The 19,318-nt window shown below is 34.5% G+C and overlaps 2 long non-coding RNA genes across 2 annotated transcripts; one reads left to right on the top strand and one right to left on the bottom strand.

The window, feature by feature from the left end:
* The first annotated feature begins 2,361 nt into the window (after positions 1-2,361).
* On the top strand, positions 2,362-10,634 carry LOC113727275 (uncharacterized). The gene is made up of 2 exons (XR_003457764.2): positions 2,362-2,927; positions 7,912-10,634. It is a non-coding gene; the product is annotated as an uncharacterized lncRNA (long non-coding RNA).
* Positions 4,355-18,935, bottom strand: LOC113727274 (uncharacterized). The gene is made up of 4 exons (XR_011839424.1): positions 18,585-18,935; positions 16,367-16,497; positions 14,256-14,527; positions 4,355-7,537 (listed from the first exon to the last, which is right to left on the bottom strand). It is a non-coding gene; the product is annotated as an uncharacterized lncRNA (long non-coding RNA).
* Between the last annotated feature and the right edge of the window lie 383 nt (positions 18,936-19,318).

The raw sequence follows: 19,318 nt of genomic DNA, 5'->3' as shown, positions 1-19,318 counted from the left end.
ATAGTCAACTAGCCGTTGGTAGTGTCGGACGTCCGATAGCCCTGTTTTATGCGTCCGACAGCAGGCAGTGAGTTTGAGAAATTTTCTTCAATTCTTTCGGACGTTCGGTAGGTTGGTTTTCTGCGTCCGAAGGTATGATGTAAAACTGGAAAATTTTCTTCAATTCTTTCGGACGTCCGGTAGGCTGGTTTTCTGCGTCCGAAGTGACGCAATAATTATCGGACGTCCGATCCTGACTTCTTGAGCGTCCGACAGCTTCAGCATACTTTGTCCCCTTTCAATTGCACTTGTTCATGGAATCAAATAATTTCAAAACTGAAAGCATATCTTGAAAAAATATTAATATTATCCATTTGTTTTATAAACATCAAAAGATAGGGATCAAGATCAACATAGTTATACACATGTTATTCAATAGATATATATAGGGGTTTTAAACTAATAATTTTGTTTGAAACTCATATATATATTTACATGATTTCACCATTTGAACCTATTCAATATTTGTGACATTTCTCTTTTGATAATAATTTATTTATTGAGTTGTATAATAAGGTTATCTAATTAATAGATCCTAACTCGAATTCTATAATTGTGCTAACAAATTTTAGTTTAAATGTGAAATTTCTATTCGACACTTTCAAGACCAATAGTTGAATTACTTACCTTGTGATTGTGTTAAAATTTGAAAGTGCCAATCACTTATTTCTTTTTGTCATACTTTTCTTTTATTTACTTTTTCTATCCAAATTTAATTCGATATAAAAACTCGATAATATTTAGAATTAAATGTCTTCTTTATTTTTAAATTTCGAATAAAAGAAAATGAATACAAGTGAAAAACTAACAATTTTTTTAAACCAATGTATATATCTATTTGATTTCACTTGAGCAATACGAATAGTGTGTAATATATCTCTATTTGATTTCACATGCTATTCGTACTATTTAGGTGAAATCAAATAAATATATACATGGATTTAAAAAAAATTATTCATGCATATGATTAATAATAGATGAAAAAATTCATTTTGAAAAATGTGAAAGACGAAAAAATTTATTTTATGAAATGTGAGGGATTATGAATCGAATTATATAAAATTTGATTTGACAAATTTGCCCTTAAAATATGATTACGTGCAAGGTACGTGGTGAATTCCGATAAAAAACTAGTCGAAAATTTAAATAGAAACCAAATTTAACCAATGTGAATTTGTAAGGGACGTAAACTTACATTTTTAAAAGCGAGGGACAAAAAAAATATTTTGCAAAATGTGAGAGATGTTTTGAACGATTTTCCCTCATTTAAAATATCAAATCTGTGAATGTGTTTTAATTGTTATCCATTGGTATCATAAAGTATCATTTTTTCATCAAATACCAGTTCTTTAACACTCATTTTTTCATAAACAAATTTATTTATCGGATAAAATAAAAATATATCCGTTTTTCAATAAATAGCTATTTTCAATAAATAGCTGGTATTTTATTGAAAAACGGATTTATTTTTATTTTATCCGACAAATAAATTGTTTATGGGAAATAGGTATTCTGTTCTTATAATAGAGGAAAGTCATAAAGAGTTGGTGTTTTATGATACCAAGTTACTTCAAGTTGATAAATTACAATCACTCTTGTGTACAAAGGAAGGTTCACCTCCTCTTTGCCCCGAACTCCACTCGGTCAAGCCAGGACATTTTACTATCCCTCAGGACAACCCTCACAGAGCTACACTCTTAAATTTATGGCTTTCCATGGTGGACTGGTAAGAAAGCCGTGAAGAGTTGGTATTTTTATTAATGAAAATTTTTCCCATAAATGGTCTGCTCTTTATGGCTTTCCTTCATTATATGATCAAAGTACCATACTTTTTTATATCTATCACAAATTCACATATTGTGACTGTGAAATAAAAATTTTTCGAGATCGTATTTTCATTAATTAGTCTTTTTTTTCGTACTATCGGTAGTTTGAATGAAAAATTTAGTTGTATGGTATTTGGGAGCAACTTCTAAAGTAACTATATAATCCTAATAATTTTTATAATTGCTTAGTATATTTATGTCATGGGTATATATTATTGTTATATTGTTATTAATTTTATTAAATTGTTTGGTATATTAGGTGCAGAAAATTATAATTTCACAATTTTTTAAATGTAATAAAGCGGTGGGGAAACAATGCACAGTGAACGGAAGAATTGGAGGGGAAAAAAAGCTGCATCCGGACATGTCTTGTTTGGTTTATCTCCACACGTGTTACCACTGCAACATAATGGTTCGTGAATTCTTCATTTTATAAATACACGTGTCATTCTCTGGGAGCTGCCTATGATAGGAATTTCCTATCATAAAGGTATCCGAATTTCCACTCCATGATTGCCTTTCTTGTCTGCTTATTGTACTTGGAAAGGATGCAAACAAGTGAATTTACTGTTGATTAGGCAGTCCTTGTTACCCTAAAAATCAGGGATTTTTGCCCAAAAAAGTGCTCCATTCTTTGATTCACCTCACTCATTGGGTTGTACTATTTCCTTCAGTCACAAAATCCTGTTTAGATGAGATGTTTGCTTTTGTCCCTAAAAAGTCTTTGACTTATTTTTCTGCCTTTAGATGTATTTTAATTGTACCCTCCGAATTTTATCACCATCTGATTGAAGCAAAAGTTTTCCAAATTTTCAGACGGGAGTTGTTAGGATTTTGGTGCTGAAATTCAGTGAATATATTGACCATTTTAGTGAAAAAAAAAAAGACGAGAAATAGCCCATTTCCTTTCATTCTCCCTCTTTATTTCTCACGTATATACACAAGAAAAAGGAGACACAGAGAGGCCAAGATGCAGACAACAAGGAATTGTTTCTATTTTTCTCTACCGAGTTGCCAAGAAGCAGACAACAAGGAATTGTTTCTATTAATTTCTACCGAGTGGTATGAATCTTTTTTCTACTTTTCCTTTGGTTTTTTTCCTTTTTAGTCTTGAAGTCATAGGTATTTTAATGCTGATGTTCTGTATTGTTGTTCTTAGCTATTATGTACAAAATTTATAATCAAGAATTATAAGCGAAGTTAACAATTACTCCATTCGGGTATGTTACAGACTGATCTAATACTTGCTTTTTAATGGTTCGATTATTGGTTTCTGACAGTGATCTTATGGTTGGTTTTGCCTGGTTTTCTTTTGGACGATGCTATGATGCTTTGCTGCTATGTGATATAGCTTTTTGCTAGATAATGCTTAGTTTGGATTGTGGAATATAATAAAGGGCTACTTTCCTGAGTATATTGTTGTGTTTTCTTCACTGTGTGTAGTTGGTAATGTATAATCATCTTTTTAGTTATCTGCTTTCTTTGTGAGAATGAAAATAGAAAGAAAATCAACTACAAGGGCTGATATGTTTGATGGCATGTTTAATGAGGCATGTACTAAAAGTCAATTTATTCAAAGCAAAAGAGCATGCATTGCTATGCCTATATAGTTTATGGAGATGAATCTTCACTCTTTAATGTCTCTAAACCATGCATAGGAATATTGAGCTCTAAAATGGAAAAGAAACATGTTAGTTACTCGTTTATGGAACCACAAATAACAAGTAACTGTGTTGGTAGTAATCCTCAATAAGCAAGAAGAAATTGTATGGAGGTAAATGGTGTTGCGGCAGCAGATAGCAGATTGAACTCTTTTGTGGGATTTACTTTAACAAATTCTCACTTAGTAAATTCCTTTAGTTGTGATTTTAATGTAGAGAATGAGATTCAACGTCTGCACATTGCTTCTAATCATGATAAAGAAACCAGAGTTTCTTGTCATAAGCAAGCTTCCAAGTAACTCAATGTGATCAAAAGGATATCTGTCTAAATGCACTACACTCGTATATGATGAGTTCTTGCAAATTTGTCCCACTCCATAGGTGAAGAGTCTCTTGGAAATTACTGGTGTGGCTCACTTTAATTTTGTCCTTTTCCAAGGATACCATCCCATTGAAGTTACTTATAATCTGTTGAAATCCAGTAATCATTATTATGTTGCTTATTCTGAGTTATTGAAAATTGAGGCTTTGCATAGAAAACTTTATAGAAGGGCAGCATTTTTTTCCAATATTCAGAATTTTTGTGTTTGATTACTGCAGTTGCTACTGCTAGGCAGCTAGCCACCTATAACTTGAGTGATACTATCAAATTTTATTTTGTTCTTTACCAGTGTTTGAATTATGTAGTTTTATATTGTATGGTTAAATGCCTGTTAATTGGTTGATACTTTTAACATTTGTATGTGACTCTTCCAATTTGACTAACTGATTGTCTTAGTGATTTTTTTTTTTTTTTTGTCAAAATCATATTGGTTTTCATTAACTTGATATCACAAGATTTGATACATCACAATTACTTCCTTTGTAATCATTTTGTGCACTCTCATGGAGCTACATCACAATTTCCTTCCCATTCAATATTCCTAACTAACTTGACAGCAAACTTTGCTAGCATATGCACACTTGTTCCCTACTATATGGACAACAGAGAAAGTACATTTGTCAAACAAGCATCTCATGTTGGCGTTGCCCTCTAGAATGATATCAACTCTAGATTCCTTCCCATTTTCCTTGTTGATCAGGTCCAGCACCTCCTTTCAATCAGACTGGAATTCCAGTTCCTTCCATTGAGCTTCTCGAGCCACCACCATTCCCATTCTAATTGCTGCCACTTCCTCCACCGGTGGCTCACTTGTTTTTATCTCAGCTCTGGCCCAAGCTTTCATCAGCTGTCCTTCTCCATTTCTAGCAATGGCTCCTATTCCACTTTTGTTCATATTCTTTGAGAAGGCAGCATCAGAGTTGATCTTTATCATCTCTCCTATTGGTGGTTTCCAGTTTTCCAGTCTGCTTGAGTTGGTTGTTTGTTCAATGAACTCTGGCCCTGTGCTGTTCTGAGCTTCTATATACTCATTCCACTCTACTTGAGCTTTTGCACTGTTTTCCCTGGATCTGCTTTTTCTTCAGCAAAAACTTTCCTGTTCCTTGCTTTCCAGATTTGCCACAAAATATTTACAGTGTTACGTGATCCTGTCCTTTTGTCTCTCATCCTAGCTCCTAAATATCCCTTTCCACCATCTTACAAAGTTGCTTCTCATGTCATTCAACCCGTCCCATTGCAGAGGTGCTAATTTCGAAGTGGTTTCAGCATTTTTGCAGAAAAACAGCATGTGTTTGACTGTTTCCACTACTTCCCCACAACATTCACACATCGGACTTCTTCTTCCTATCCTCTTGTTTATCTGCTCATTCACTGGTATACTATGGTGCAGGCATCTCTAGATGAAATGTTTGAGTTGTGTTTCATCTGCTGGGATCACACTCCTTTCCAGATGTTCGATATCTTTTGAGCATTTCTAGTGCTTTCTTTATTCTCTTCCCTCCTTGTCATCTGCTGTTGTAGATGTTCTTCCATTGCTACAGCATAGGCTGACTTTACAGTAAAGAGCCCAGACTTTGTGCATCTCCAATACATTCTGTCTTTGCAGCCTGTTATACTTATAGGGATAGCCATGATTTTCTGGATATCTTCTGCTATGAACCATCTTTTGAGTATCTCCTGGTTCCATTCTCTTTCTCTCATCAGCTCTGCTGTTGTCCTGATTGTGCATTCTGGATTCCTTCTAGTTTTGATCTTACCATCTGCACTACCTGGAATCCACTTGTCATGCCAGATGTCAATGGTTTCTCGATCTCCCACTTTTTTCCATAGTCATTTGTTCAACAGCTTCCTAGTTCCCATTAGACTCTTCCATATCCAAGAAGATGCTTTTGGAGGGTCTTTATCCCAATCTTGTGCTCTTCCTAGATACTTTGACCTCATCACCCTACTTACAAGTAGGTTTGGTTGTGTGAGCATCCTCCAAAGCTGCTTGGCTAAGAAGGCATCATTGAATTTCTCTATATCTCTAACTCCCAGTCCCCCTCTTCCTTTCACATGAGACATCTTTTCCCAGCTAGTCCAGTGCATCCTCCTTTTGCTTTCTCCATTGCCCCACCAGAACTTTGCTACCATTTTACCTACATCTTTGCACAGTACTTTTGGGAGTTTGAAACAAGACATGGTATAGGTAGGAAGTGCCATTGCCACAGATTTTATAAGTACCGCTTTTCTTGCTGGGCTCAGCAAATGCCTCTTCCATCCTTGCAGCTTGTCTTGTACCTTTGCTTTGATGTATCCAAAAACTTGTTGCTTGGATCTCCCTATCAGCATAGGTACTTAGGTAGTCCCAGGTACTTCCCGCTTGTAGCTTCCTTCATATTCCCCAACTAAGAACGTATTTCCTTTATCAGATTCCTGCACGTGTTTGCACTAAAGAAAACAGCAGATTTCTCATAGTTTATTACTTGCCTTGAAGCCTCATAGATAGCAAACATCTGTTTCATTTGCTGACCTTCCTGAATACTGGCTTTACGATTGTCTTAGTGATTTGCTTCTTCTTTCGAATTTCATTTTATGTTTTTGAGATCAAAGAGTAGCTTTTGTTTTAAAAACTTGAAAATGAGAAAAAAAAAAAAAAGAAAAAGAAAAAGAGGGATTTTACACTAAATTCCAATGTGTATGATCAACTACTTGATGATGTTTTGGATGCTAGAGCTTTTACATACTGCAATGACAATTCAGACAAATTAAAGTGAACTTCATATATTTAACATGAGGCCAGCTAATCTCAGGCTTCAGAATTCACGATAATTGTCTGAATTTAATGAATAGTTACATAGGTGAAAATCATATTTAACATTTTGCTATAATTATTGAACCCAATAAGAGTGAATCTGTTAGTAGTATGGTGGTATCATGAAAGAGGCTGAAAATATTCATGTGGTTTTTGGAGAATAGTCATTGGCTTTCGATTCTAACAGAATGAGTCAATAATGGATATTCCATTCAATCAGATAAAATAATTTTCCAAGGACTTACTTCGGTTATGATAGATTGTGACATAGGATACATTAATCTAATAAGGCAATTTTCTTTATCAAATTCGAGGTAAAATGTCACGACATAAAGTATTAAGTGCTTGATGCCAATAAAGGATGGGACAGTGTTGGTCCAAATTATTGCAAGAGGACACACTTAGCTAAGCTGTGGTAGTTTTACATTGTATGACTAAATGCCTGTTAATCGGTTAGTACTCTTTAACATTGACTAACTGATTGTCTTAGTGATTGGCTTCTTTGGAATTTCATTTTATGTTTTTTAGATCAAAAGTAGTTTCTATTTTAAAATGAACATTTAATGGTTCTTCATTACCCCCAAAGATGTCCATTGGCCTAAAATGGTTTTTAACCATTTGCATTATACACTCAAAGCAATTCAACAACCAAATCATCCTTTTTTGGGTAAGGATTAAAGTTTAAGTTGGCTACAGGAAGTAAATCATGTTCTGAATATCAAGCATATTTTTATGTAGCGGGCAGTTTCAGGTCATTATCCTCAAAGATGTCCATTAGCCCGAACTGGTTTTATCCATTCGCAGTTCTTCATTACCCCCAAAGATGTCCATTGGCCTGAAATAGTTTTTATCCATTTGCATTATACACTCAAAGCAATTCAACAAACAAATCATCCTTTTTGGGCAAGGATTAAAGTTTCAGTTGGCTATAGTACGTTACCGCCAGAAATAATGAAACATTATGTCTGAAAACTAAGATAGAATAAAATACAAACACAAAAACAGATTAGCCTTTTATTTCTGTTTTTAGGACTAAGGTAACAATTTGCAATCATGATTTCGTTCCCCACCAATATCAGTAAACTTCTGCATCTCAATTTTCTTTTAAATACTCAAAACATGCAATATATGTTATCCCTGCAACCAACTAACAAACAAAAAGAACACTCAGGCTGCTATTAGCATTGACCAACTAATCTCCACGTGCAGGTAGGGAGGTATGGCTAAAGGGCGCTTCACCAGTCATCGTGATTGTATTGGTTATGGTTGTATCTGTTTACATCTCCAGCTGCAAGGACACAAGAAATTGAGCAACGTTCATGGAAACGGGTATTATGTTTATTGCAACCATGTCCAAGACAAGACCTGGAGCATATAAAAGGATAATAGATGTCATTGCATCAGTACCCATTCAGAGTCAATCCAGGTACTTCATTCATGTGGAGGTAGGTATATATGTAGAGATTGTGGAAGTGTGGGTACATAAAACGAATATAGTTTTGACTGAGTATGGTAAAAATGTAACCAAAATCACAATGAATTTCCAAAGCTCCAAACAAACGAAACTGCCACTGTTTGTAAGGACTTCTGACTGCAATTTATAATTAATGTATATGCTTTAGTAGGATCACAACATTTCAGTTTTAATGAATGGTTTGTAGTAAAAGACAAGGTATGAAAAACAGGGGACATCAAGTTTTCCTTTCTTCACTACACTATAGCACTTTGCCATATGTTGCAGTTCATTGAAGCTTTTTAAAAATTTTTAGTATTTGAAAAATTAGATTTTGAAAAACTAGTGGATCCAAACAGAGTCAATTTGAGAATCTCTGTACGGATATACAATCTTTGAATATTCTTTCTACTGATAGAGTTAATAGTATTATTGCCAAAGAAATAAGCTTTCTGCAAAGATGTTAGCACTTTTTATGATGGGAGAGTAATTCAATCATCCAGTATGTTGTTAAATTTAGATATTGTACTGAGTAGAATGTATGAATTAAATAATCTTAATAATGCAGGATGATGTGTTAAATTGTAGTAGTACTCCAAGGAGTATAGATTGCTGCACGAAGCAAATGAGCTTGAAGAATTGAGGTATTGAAATTCAAAAGCCACTGTAACTTTGTAGAGCTAGACATAGTAGAGATACAAAGTGTGCATGTTTGATATTGTTGAAATCTTGTGCTTCAAATGAATATAAGCAACTAGGCCTTTATGTAAAACTAAGATAAAGCCGTTCCATATCTGACTTTAGTACCATATTGCACACAAATTCAATAACATAGATAATAGAAATTTTCCGTAAACACAAAGCCTGATCAACTAAATAATTGGAATAGACTTGTTGCAATGTACTAGAAGGCTTCTTTGCTGCATTAAAAGGAAAGCTTCAATGAACTGCAACATACGGCAAAGTGCTATAAGGTAGTGAAGAAAGGAGAACTTGATGTCTCCTGTTTTTCATACCCTGCCTTTTACTACACACCTTTTCATTAAAACTAAAATGTTGTGATCCTACTAAAGCATATACGTTAATTATAAATTGCAGTCAGAAGTCCTTACAAACAGTGGCAGTTTTGTTTGTTTGAAATTCTGGGAATCTCCTGTTCATTGTGATTTTGGTTACATTTTCACTATCTCCAATCAAAGCTATATTTGTCTTATTTACCCACACTTTCACAATCTCCACATATATACCTGCCTCCACATGAATGAAGTACCTGGATTGACTCTGAATGGGTGCTGATGCAATGACATCCATTATCCTTCTATATGCTCCAGGTCTTATCTTGGACACGATTGCATTAAACATAATACCGTTTCCATGAACGTTGCTCAATTTCTTGTGTCCTTGCAGCTGGAAATGTATGGCAGATGAAGATTTAGAAGTTCATTTTGGTTCTGCAGTGGCACAAATATTGCATACAGGATTTAAATTTTCAGCAAGCTTTATTTACTATCTCTTTTCCTTTCTTTTTCTTTTTCATAAACTTTTTCTTTATCTATTTCATAGCATATGAAGCTTATTAAAATGCCATTACATTTCATTGTTTGCAGCTGTTAAAGGTAATCGTTTCATGGCCAAGTACATAACTTTGGAAAACTCAGCAGGAGAAGCCACTCAAGCTGTTGCCCTAATGTCCCAGTCTGACAGATCATCATTTTACAGATGTACATTTTTAGGGTTCCATGACACACTCTGTGCACACTTTGGCAGGCAATTCTATAAGGAGTGTGACATCTACGGCACTGTTGATTTTGTGTTTGGCAATGCTGCGGCAGTCTTTCAAAGCGGCAACCTATTTGCACGGTTGCCTAACCGTGTTATTACTTTCACTGCATAGGGAAAAAGGTCACGCGATGAGATTAGTGGATTTGTCATTCAAAATTCCACTTTGACAGCAGCCCCAGATTTGCAGTCCAACAAATCTCAGGTTCATGCTTTTCTTGGAAGACCATGGTTTGCATGGTCAACCGTGATTGTGATGCAATCTTTCTTGGAAAGCATCATAGATCCAGCTAGGTGGTATGAGTGGCCAGGCCATCACACAGATGAGCTAACCTACAGAGAATACGGTAATTGGGGTGCTGGTGCAGATACAGGGAGACGAATTTCATGGGTGGGATATAAAGCATTAAATCGGTCCAAGGAAGTCATTGCTTTCACAGTTTCTAAGTTTATTCAGGCGGATTCTTGGATTCCAGAGTCTGGAATCCTTTACACCAGCGGTTTATATTAGCATGAGCCTATAGGCCATATCTTTGAAATCCCTTATACCAGCAGTCTATTTTAGTATGAGGCCATTATATGGTGTTTCTGTAATGACTTGAAAGACTTTGCTAGACTGTGAATGGAGATATGTTCACTACTTTACTAGCCATTAAGTATGACATCGCTGGACTATGAATGGAGCAAAGTATTTCCGATATGTTCACTACTGTACTACAAATTGAGTATGACATTGCTAGATTGTGAATGGAGAAAAGTATTTGCGATATGTTCACTATACTAGAAATTGAGTATGCCGTCCAGCAACCGCCACAAGCCTATGGGACTGACCCACAAGCACTCCAAAAAGACCACTTTAAGTTCCTTGAATAAAATTTAAGAGGAGGACTTATGTAAGTTAAGAATCAAACTTTTTTTCTCTTTGTCAGCCATATTTTCTTCTTCTTTGACTAATATGGTTACAAACGCAGAACTCTTTTCAAACTTTGAGACTTTCTCGAAGGATTTTGAGAGTATGTCCAAAAGAAGTTGCTTTGCTAAAAGATAAAAGTGCATGAAATTGGAAAAAAAAATTAGAAGCATTGCAATCTTTTCTCTCTACATTAGATGGCATGGCCAATAGATTCAGTTGGATTGAAGCTTTATTTCTGGTTTAGCAGCAAATTGACACAGCTAACAACAAAATTTTGGAAGCTTCAAGTTCTAATCAGCTAAAAGTGATAATAACTGGTTTCCCTTCCCTACCCTTTTCTCTACCAATTTCTCCACTAATTTTCCAACCATAAGCTGGTTGAAAGGATATTTTCATCCTTGGAAGCTAAGAATAAAACTAAAGGATCATTTGACAAAAAAGAATAATTTTGGTCTAAAAGAGTCTATCCGCGGTGATTCCTAGAGTCTAACAATGGTCAAAGTTCTCTGCATGTTCAGTGGTTTCTCTTATTAGGCCTTAAACATTTTGGTCTTTCCTTTGTCACTTAAAATTTCCAGAATGTCAGTCATCATTTTGGGCCTCTTTTCATTATCTACAATATCAGGTAAGTTGTTCAAGCATTCTTATGGGGAAAGGGAAAGTTCCTATAAGTTCTAAAGTTCTACAACTAGTTACTTTTCCTATTTAGAATATGGAAATAGGAGTTTTAGGTACCTTCTTACTTTATGAATACTTGTGTTTCTATGTCATTCTTTGCAGAGAATTTGATGAATGAAGATTTAGTTTTGGTTTATTAGTTGTGTTGTTCTTCTTTCTCTTAGCTTCTCTACTTCTTTCCCTCATTTCTTACCACATCACTGTCCAGAATAATGTTCACAGCACCAAAACAATCTCAAGGCCCTTGTTCTTCTGCTCGCACAAGTAGGCTAGATCTCACCCATCTCATCCCACATCAATTTTAGAGATACACCATTTGACGGTGCTCTGAGCCAAGTTTTGTGATATTTTGTGCTATTAATGATTTACATTTAGATACATAACTACAAATTTGGCTTGCACACTCCAGTTTACATTTAGATGGTTGGCATTCCTCGAATTTGTAATTCTGGAGTTCACAATTAGTTTTGTTTGACACGTGTGTTAGTTTATATCATAAGCACTTAAATCACACTCCTCATCAACATCAAGCAGATATCAAAAGAAAACAATGTACACCAGAAACCCAGCATTACTGCTGATAGTCTTTCGGATGCGTGAACTCACAAAATAAAGAAAAGGAAAAGAAAGATCCTGGTTGCTGAACAGCGATACAAAGTAACCAAAGAAAACAACGTAACAAATCTTACTTACTGCTGTTCAGGAATGGATTAGTTAGTACTTCATTTCTTATGTAGTACTTCATGCATTAGTTGTTTTAGCTGAATATGATGGGCAATTTCAGTGGGATATGTTGAATAGAGCAAGAGTAATTAGAAAACAAGAAAATTCAGATTTTGTACACAGTTTCTCAAAGCAGGCCAAAAAGCAACTTTTCATAGATTAAAATTAACACCTATTGTCAAGTCTAGACTAAATTCCAGCCAGTGAAGAAGTTAAGCATCTTGGGGCAAGTTGCATGATCTAACTCAAGGAATGCACAAGGCACACTACATTGAATAAAAAATGATATGTATGTTCAAGTAATATGTATGTAAACCTATGTAAGACATGACGATAATTATTTAAACAAAAAGCTCTTGGAGAACAAGTTAATTAGATTTTCTCCAAGCATAATTTCACTCGTAAGGCGTAGCATATGAGTTTTTAATTTAAGTGGGCCAAATCGATTAATTCAACTGAATTTCCTGCTGTCAATGTATATAGTCATTGAACACTTAACATGAAAGATTTAAGATCTCATTGATACCTCAAGTCAAAAAGTTATCAAGCGAACAAGAAACAGAAAAGAAAGCATGACATAAACACATAACGCCAAGAACAATTACCCACAAAAGCATGAATTCAACATTTATCCCAATCATTAAACAGCAAACTTAAAATAGAGCCACTCAAGAAACATGACTACAAAGCAACTTTACAGGTTATGCAGGAAACATATTTGCATCCTTTGGAGCTACTACTTGCTCTAAAATCATGTCAAAAAGGATGTCCATAGTCCATGTGACATAAAGAAAACAATGTAAGAAAACCGTTAATATACAACAGGAGTCACTCTCAAACTGTAACCAGATTAAGCAAGCAATCTGTAGTAATCCGCATCTTTCATGAATTGTGACTGCAACAGTGGCTTAAGAAAAATCCCAACTTTTATTCCAATCATTTTGTAATAGTCACTCAGAAACCATGACCACGAGACACAGCTTTGCAGGTACACTTGCACATAACTAATTGATCACATTAATATCCAAAACTTGATCAAGCAAAACAACTGAAATAACAGGTATCTTTAATCCTTTAGTATACTAGGTGGCATTAGTTAGCCAAGATCAATATTTACACACCCAAATCACTACTTTGTAGCTAATGAAGAAACAGATTTGTTCACATTGACCTTTTGAGGCAATTGACATCCAAGAAAATTTGTCTAAGTATATATAAATTACAAATGTTCAAGAATCAAAATGCTCATTTTGAGGAAGAAAAGAGAGGATGAAAGCAATCGTTCAAAAAATTGCAATAATCCACTAGAACAGAGAAGAAAGAACAAAATATTTTGACAAGATTTCAGGATTTTGGTCAATCAGAGAAAGATATATCCCAATCTCAATACACCAATTTTGTCTAGAAAGTGATTAGGTCAACAAACATCAATGGACGCAAAATACAGTGTGGCACACGTCCAAGAGTTTGCTGAGAACAACAACAGCATGAAGAGGAGCAGGCATTCGTTCAGATCCCAATCATTAATCAAGCAGAGCAAGTGAAACCAACATTCAAGTTAATTTCCATTAGAAGAACATTTTGAGACAAATGACAAACAATTCTACTAGATATGATTTAAACCTCATAATGTAGTCAATATACAAATCGTGCATAGCTTAGATTAGATGCTTGTGCAAATTTCATGCTTAAAAAGGTCCAATTATACAAAATTTACCAAAGCTGAAAACCAACATCCTATTTATTATACAATTCAGCTCAAAATGCCTTTGTTTAGTTTCCATTGGAAATGATCTTTCATTTTGTACGAATTTTTTATCTTTGACAAATGCGCAAAGCTTGATGCAGAACAGCTTAGCATTAAAAAATGACTACGATAAGAAAAATAACTGCTACTTAAAGTTGATTAGGTATAGCTAGATCTCGTTATGGTTTCCAAAATCCCTCATTATGGTTTTTAACAAGGGAAGAGAAGAACAAGAAGAAGAAAAGGATCAAGTAGCTTACCTCATCCATCAACACTAAAAGCAGCATCTCATAGTAGTCCTGCACATGCCACAGCAGCAAAACTACTATAAGGGCCTCCTGCAATCCTTTCTGTTCATGGTTCAGCAACCAAAATATAAAGCTTGCAAGTGGACCAAGAATCAATCCTTTCACGGGTTTAGCAACCGTTTCATCATTTTGCATGTATATATGGACTGGCTATCTTCACAAGTTCAGCCTTGCAATCACTATATTTGCCTTTCCTTCTGGTCAGGTGGACACTCCAAGCCACACTGCAACAAAAAATGCCTTTAAGGTCATTTGAAAGTGTCAGGATAGATGATATAAGCTGACACTTTACCTTTCGTCACAGCTCGGATGAGTGTCATCCCTTCTAATGTGGGGATAGCTCAATGGCATTTAAAGGTATCAGGAAAACTCATTTATTAAGGCAGTACAGTTGCCAACAAAAAGCACCATTCTTGCGAATCTCTAATGTCAGGATAGCTCTAAAATGTTAAAAATTTGATTTCTGCAAAGGCACTTTAAAATGTCGTATCATATAACTTTATACACTGAATCTAGCTTACACTACAAATGGCATCCATACATTTTCACACCAATTTATGACCAGAATTACAAAAGCATGCAAACCTGACTGTTAGTTAGCAGATTAGTTTAGCTTTTGCAAGTGCCTTTAGCTTTTGCAAGTGCCTAGTGAAATTGATGTTATTCTTTATACATTTGTCAATACTATAAAATTTGTACCATCCTAAACTATACTCAGGGTACTACTATTTTTTAAAGTGCATCATTTTGTGATTTTAACTAAAATCCACCCTAAATTTGCATGCAAGTCAGGACATCTACAGTTCTCAGATCTACAGAGTTCAATTCTCAGTCCAATTTGCAGATTTACTGGCATTAATAGAAAAAGAATCACAGCATGATTCTTACACCATTTGAAAGGTTATTGAATCTGATTTCGTGTGCAAGAAACAGCATCCAATTTGAGCATTTCTACACCAATTTATGACCAGAATTATAAAGGAATGCATAGCAGACTGTTAGCTTACAGATTACTTTAGCACTTTCTTAAGCCTAATGAAATTGATGTTACTCACTATGCATTCGTTGAAAACATTTAAAATTTGTAGCATCTGAAACTGCACTCAGTGTACTGCTTTTTCTTAAAGTGTATCATTCTGTGATTTTAACTATAATCCACCTTAAATTCTCATGCAATTCAGGACATCTACATTTCTTAGACGTTCAGAGTTCAATTTTCAGTCCATTTTACAGATTTACTGGTATTAATAGAAAAAGAATCAAAGCATGATCTTATTTTGAACGGCCATTGCATCTGGTTTCATGTGCAACAAACGGCATCCAATTTGAACATTTTTACAACAATTTATGAGCAGAAATATAAAGGCATGCATAACTGATTGTTAGCTAACAGATTACTTTAGCTCTTGTTAGTGCCTAGTGAAATTGATGTTACTCGCTATGCATTTGTCAAAAAACTATAAAATTTGTACCCTCCTAAACTACATTCAGGGTACTGCATTTTCTTAAAGTGCATCATTTTATGATTTTAACTATAATCCATCTTAAATTCGCATGCAATTCAGGACATCTATGGTTCTCAGATGTGCAGAGTTCAAATTTTTAGTCCAATTTGCAGATTTACCGGTATTAATAGAAAAAGAATCAAAGTGTGACTCTTATACCATTTGAATGGTCATTGAATCTGGTTTCATGTGCAATAAGTGGCATCCAATTTGGACATTTCTACACCAATTTATGACCAGAATTATAATGGCTTGCATAGCTGACTGTTAGCTACAAGGTTAGTTCGGTTCCAAGTTTTCACAGGAAGCTCCCAATTAGTTTATGCCTATCTGGTATTGCAAGTTTTACCAACTAGATAACAACATCAACAAACAAAGAATGAAAAACCATAATGCAAACAAACTTTTGCAATTAATTTGTGTTCATTCTTCCCTATCCCATCATCACATAAACTGCCTTACTAGCGAACAACAACAGAATCAGATTTTCTGCTCTTTTTAAAATTGGCAAGACTTATCAATCAAAAGGAAAAACAAAGTGACAGAGGAAAGTCATACCTTTCAATTTGCAAGTGATTTGTATCTGATTCTTCAAATCTCCCTCAAAGTTTTGTCCAAAAAATAGTGACTACTTCGCTTACTACTTCCACCATAAGAACACTAGCCCAAATTGCTTACTCTTTACATGTCTAGATTAATACGAAAAAACATACCAATCAATAAAAAGAATGAAAGCCAACCAAAATTTCATATAAAGTCCAATAATTGAACAGGTATTGCAAACATGAAAGTGAATAAGTGGCACTCAATTGCTGAAGGGTTAAAATAGATTAACCACATTCTGTCTTATTTGTGTTAGCAGTATGCCCTAGAGCATTAATAATTATTGTCTTGATTAAAATAAAATGGCACTTCTTGATTCAATTATTCTTGGTTTAGATTTGATTGAATGTTGTCCATTATTACTTGTTAAGGTTCCATTCTCATGTGATGAGAATATGAGTGACGGAAAAGCTTGGTACAAATAATATTAAATTGTTCCTAATCATAGGATTATTAATTGGGCAAGTTTAATCCGGAAGATTAGTCTCATATTTATTTTCTATGATTAATATGAGATATTAATGATAATAGAATGGCGAGTCTCATACCATTAAGTATGTGCTACTAGAACAAATATGAGAGGCACTTGTGTGACAAGTTGGCTTGAACACTGTCTAATTTAAATAATGAATCATTAGCTTATTAATGTCAATGATTCATTATTGATTGCAATGGTGCATGTGATCCTCAGACCTGAGATGACACGGTTGGCTCATTCATGGGTGGTTAAAGTCTATCAATGCAGAAAATACTTGTTCTAATCACGGATGAGTATTGGCATATGGTACCTCTAATTAGTTATGCATGGAGCCAAGTGTTTATGCAAAATGGGATCTATTATTTCATCATGAATGGTTTGATATCTTATGAAATCCATCAATCTTGACTAAAGGAGTTCTTGGCCAAGACAAATTGATTCATGTAGATAATCAATTTAATAGTCAAGTAATTTGATAGATTAAGTCATACGATTGAGTTTTAGAGTTTGACATTATTACTAAACTGAACTCAATAGGGATATAGTAATAGAAGGATTTTTATGCAAAACAATTGCAGTCATGGTTCACATAAAAGGATTCCAATCTTTCATCACCGGTTGGGTGTCATGATATGCTGCTAGGCATCACTCATGAACTATGTTAACTTGAGGTATATTTGGAGAACTTCTCAAGTGTTAGAAATGTTCTAACTAACGTTAATAGGCTAACGTTTATTACATTGCCAACTGGGTAATGGACCTAGATAGTCACACACAAAAGGATTTGAACTAATAGGGAAGTTGATTAGAATGGGTTTAGACTTTGATAAGGATGCTAGCACATCTTGAAACCCAAGCTAGACGGAATTTGGAGTTGGTATTTGAGTATGACTCAAATATTATAAAGATGAAAATAATAGTTAATATAATTATATTAATTGTGTTTATATTTTGATGTGATCAAAACTAAAACATGAATTAAATAATTGTATTAATTGTATTCTATTTTTGATTTGATCAAGATAAGAATAAAATATAAATCGGTTGTTATGATTTGATCAAGATGATATAAGATATTGATCTAATCAAAACAACTGTATAAATAAGCCTTATTGACAAAGAGTTGTTAAGGGGGTCTACTAGGGTGAAAAACAATCACGATTGTTTTGGAAAGGGAAGAAAGCAATATCGTTGTTTCTTCACTACCGAAACAAAACTCCAAAACTCTGTTACCTATTAGTTTGAGTCTGTGTGGACGAACTAGAGGCCTGACGTGTGGAAGGCTTATTGCTGGAATTCAACCATCTACATCAGGCATCGCATATTTGTCTGAACAAGTAAGTACTTATTTGTTTTGAAATATCAAGGCCTGAATCAAATTGCAACTTAAAGCAAGAAGAACAAAACAAAACTGTTTGCTCATTCCGCTGCGCAAATAATTTTTCTTTCAATTTGAGGGCTAATTTTGAAGTTTAACCGTCTTTATTCAACATAATAGAGCAACTAAAAATCCAAAAATAGGAACCATTATTGACACAACTCATAAATGGCTTCAAAGATCGCTAAAATTATCCAATATAATCACAAAAAAATGGAAAAAAAATCAAGAGTGGTGGGTGTATTCAGTGGGTAAGTAGTGAATAATTTATATAACTCTAACATGAAATTACTCAAAAAAATTATGCAATTACAAACCTTAAATGGGCAAGCAAAGAGACCGATTGCTGCTGTGTGATTCAACCAAAAAACTCAAAAAAGAGGTTCGATTGAGAGATAGAGAGAGTTAGAGAGTGTGGTGATAGAGATGTCAAGAGAGGGATTGGTGAAATTCTCATGAGAGTAGAGAGAAGAGAGAAAAGGGAGAGACTGAGATAGTGGAGCAGCCAAAGAAATTGGCAAAGTTTCAGGCGAGAGACTGAGATAGTAGAGCAGCCAAAGAAATTGGCAAAGTTTTAGGCACCTGAAACTTGGGCCAATTGGAAACGACGTCGTTTTTTGTTTTTGTTTCGTCCTCCAGTATGCCTCACATAGAGTCCATTGTCAAAATAGGTATTCTAAAGTAGGCATGGCCATGGTTCCATTTGAAATCGGGAATCGGATCGGAACCGGATTGTTTGAAATCGGACTAGAATCGGAATCAAAACTGTGGCAAAACCTTGGATAAAGGTTTCGGTTCTGGTTCTCTTAAAAATAGAACCAGAATCAGAACTGCCGGTTCGAGAACCATTAAAAATAATTAATATAAGTAGTGAGATAATTCAAAAAAATTAGTTGTGTTTAATAGCTTTTAAGAAAGTTTAAATTTTATAGACTTTCTATATATTTTACTAATTATTTAATTATTTTTATTCGTCTAATATCTATCATTATAATTTGTAAGTGTTAAATTATTACTTACAAATTTTTTTTTTTGCTTATTTGCTATCAAA

Source organism: Coffea arabica, chromosome 2c (genome assembly GCF_036785885.1).
Source record: "Coffea arabica cultivar ET-39 chromosome 2c, Coffea Arabica ET-39 HiFi, whole genome shotgun sequence".
NCBI classification, from domain to species: domain Eukaryota; kingdom Viridiplantae; phylum Streptophyta; class Magnoliopsida; order Gentianales; family Rubiaceae; genus Coffea; species Coffea arabica.
Note: the sequence above shows the minus strand (reverse complement) of the source record. Positions and strands in the feature narration are given on the sequence as shown.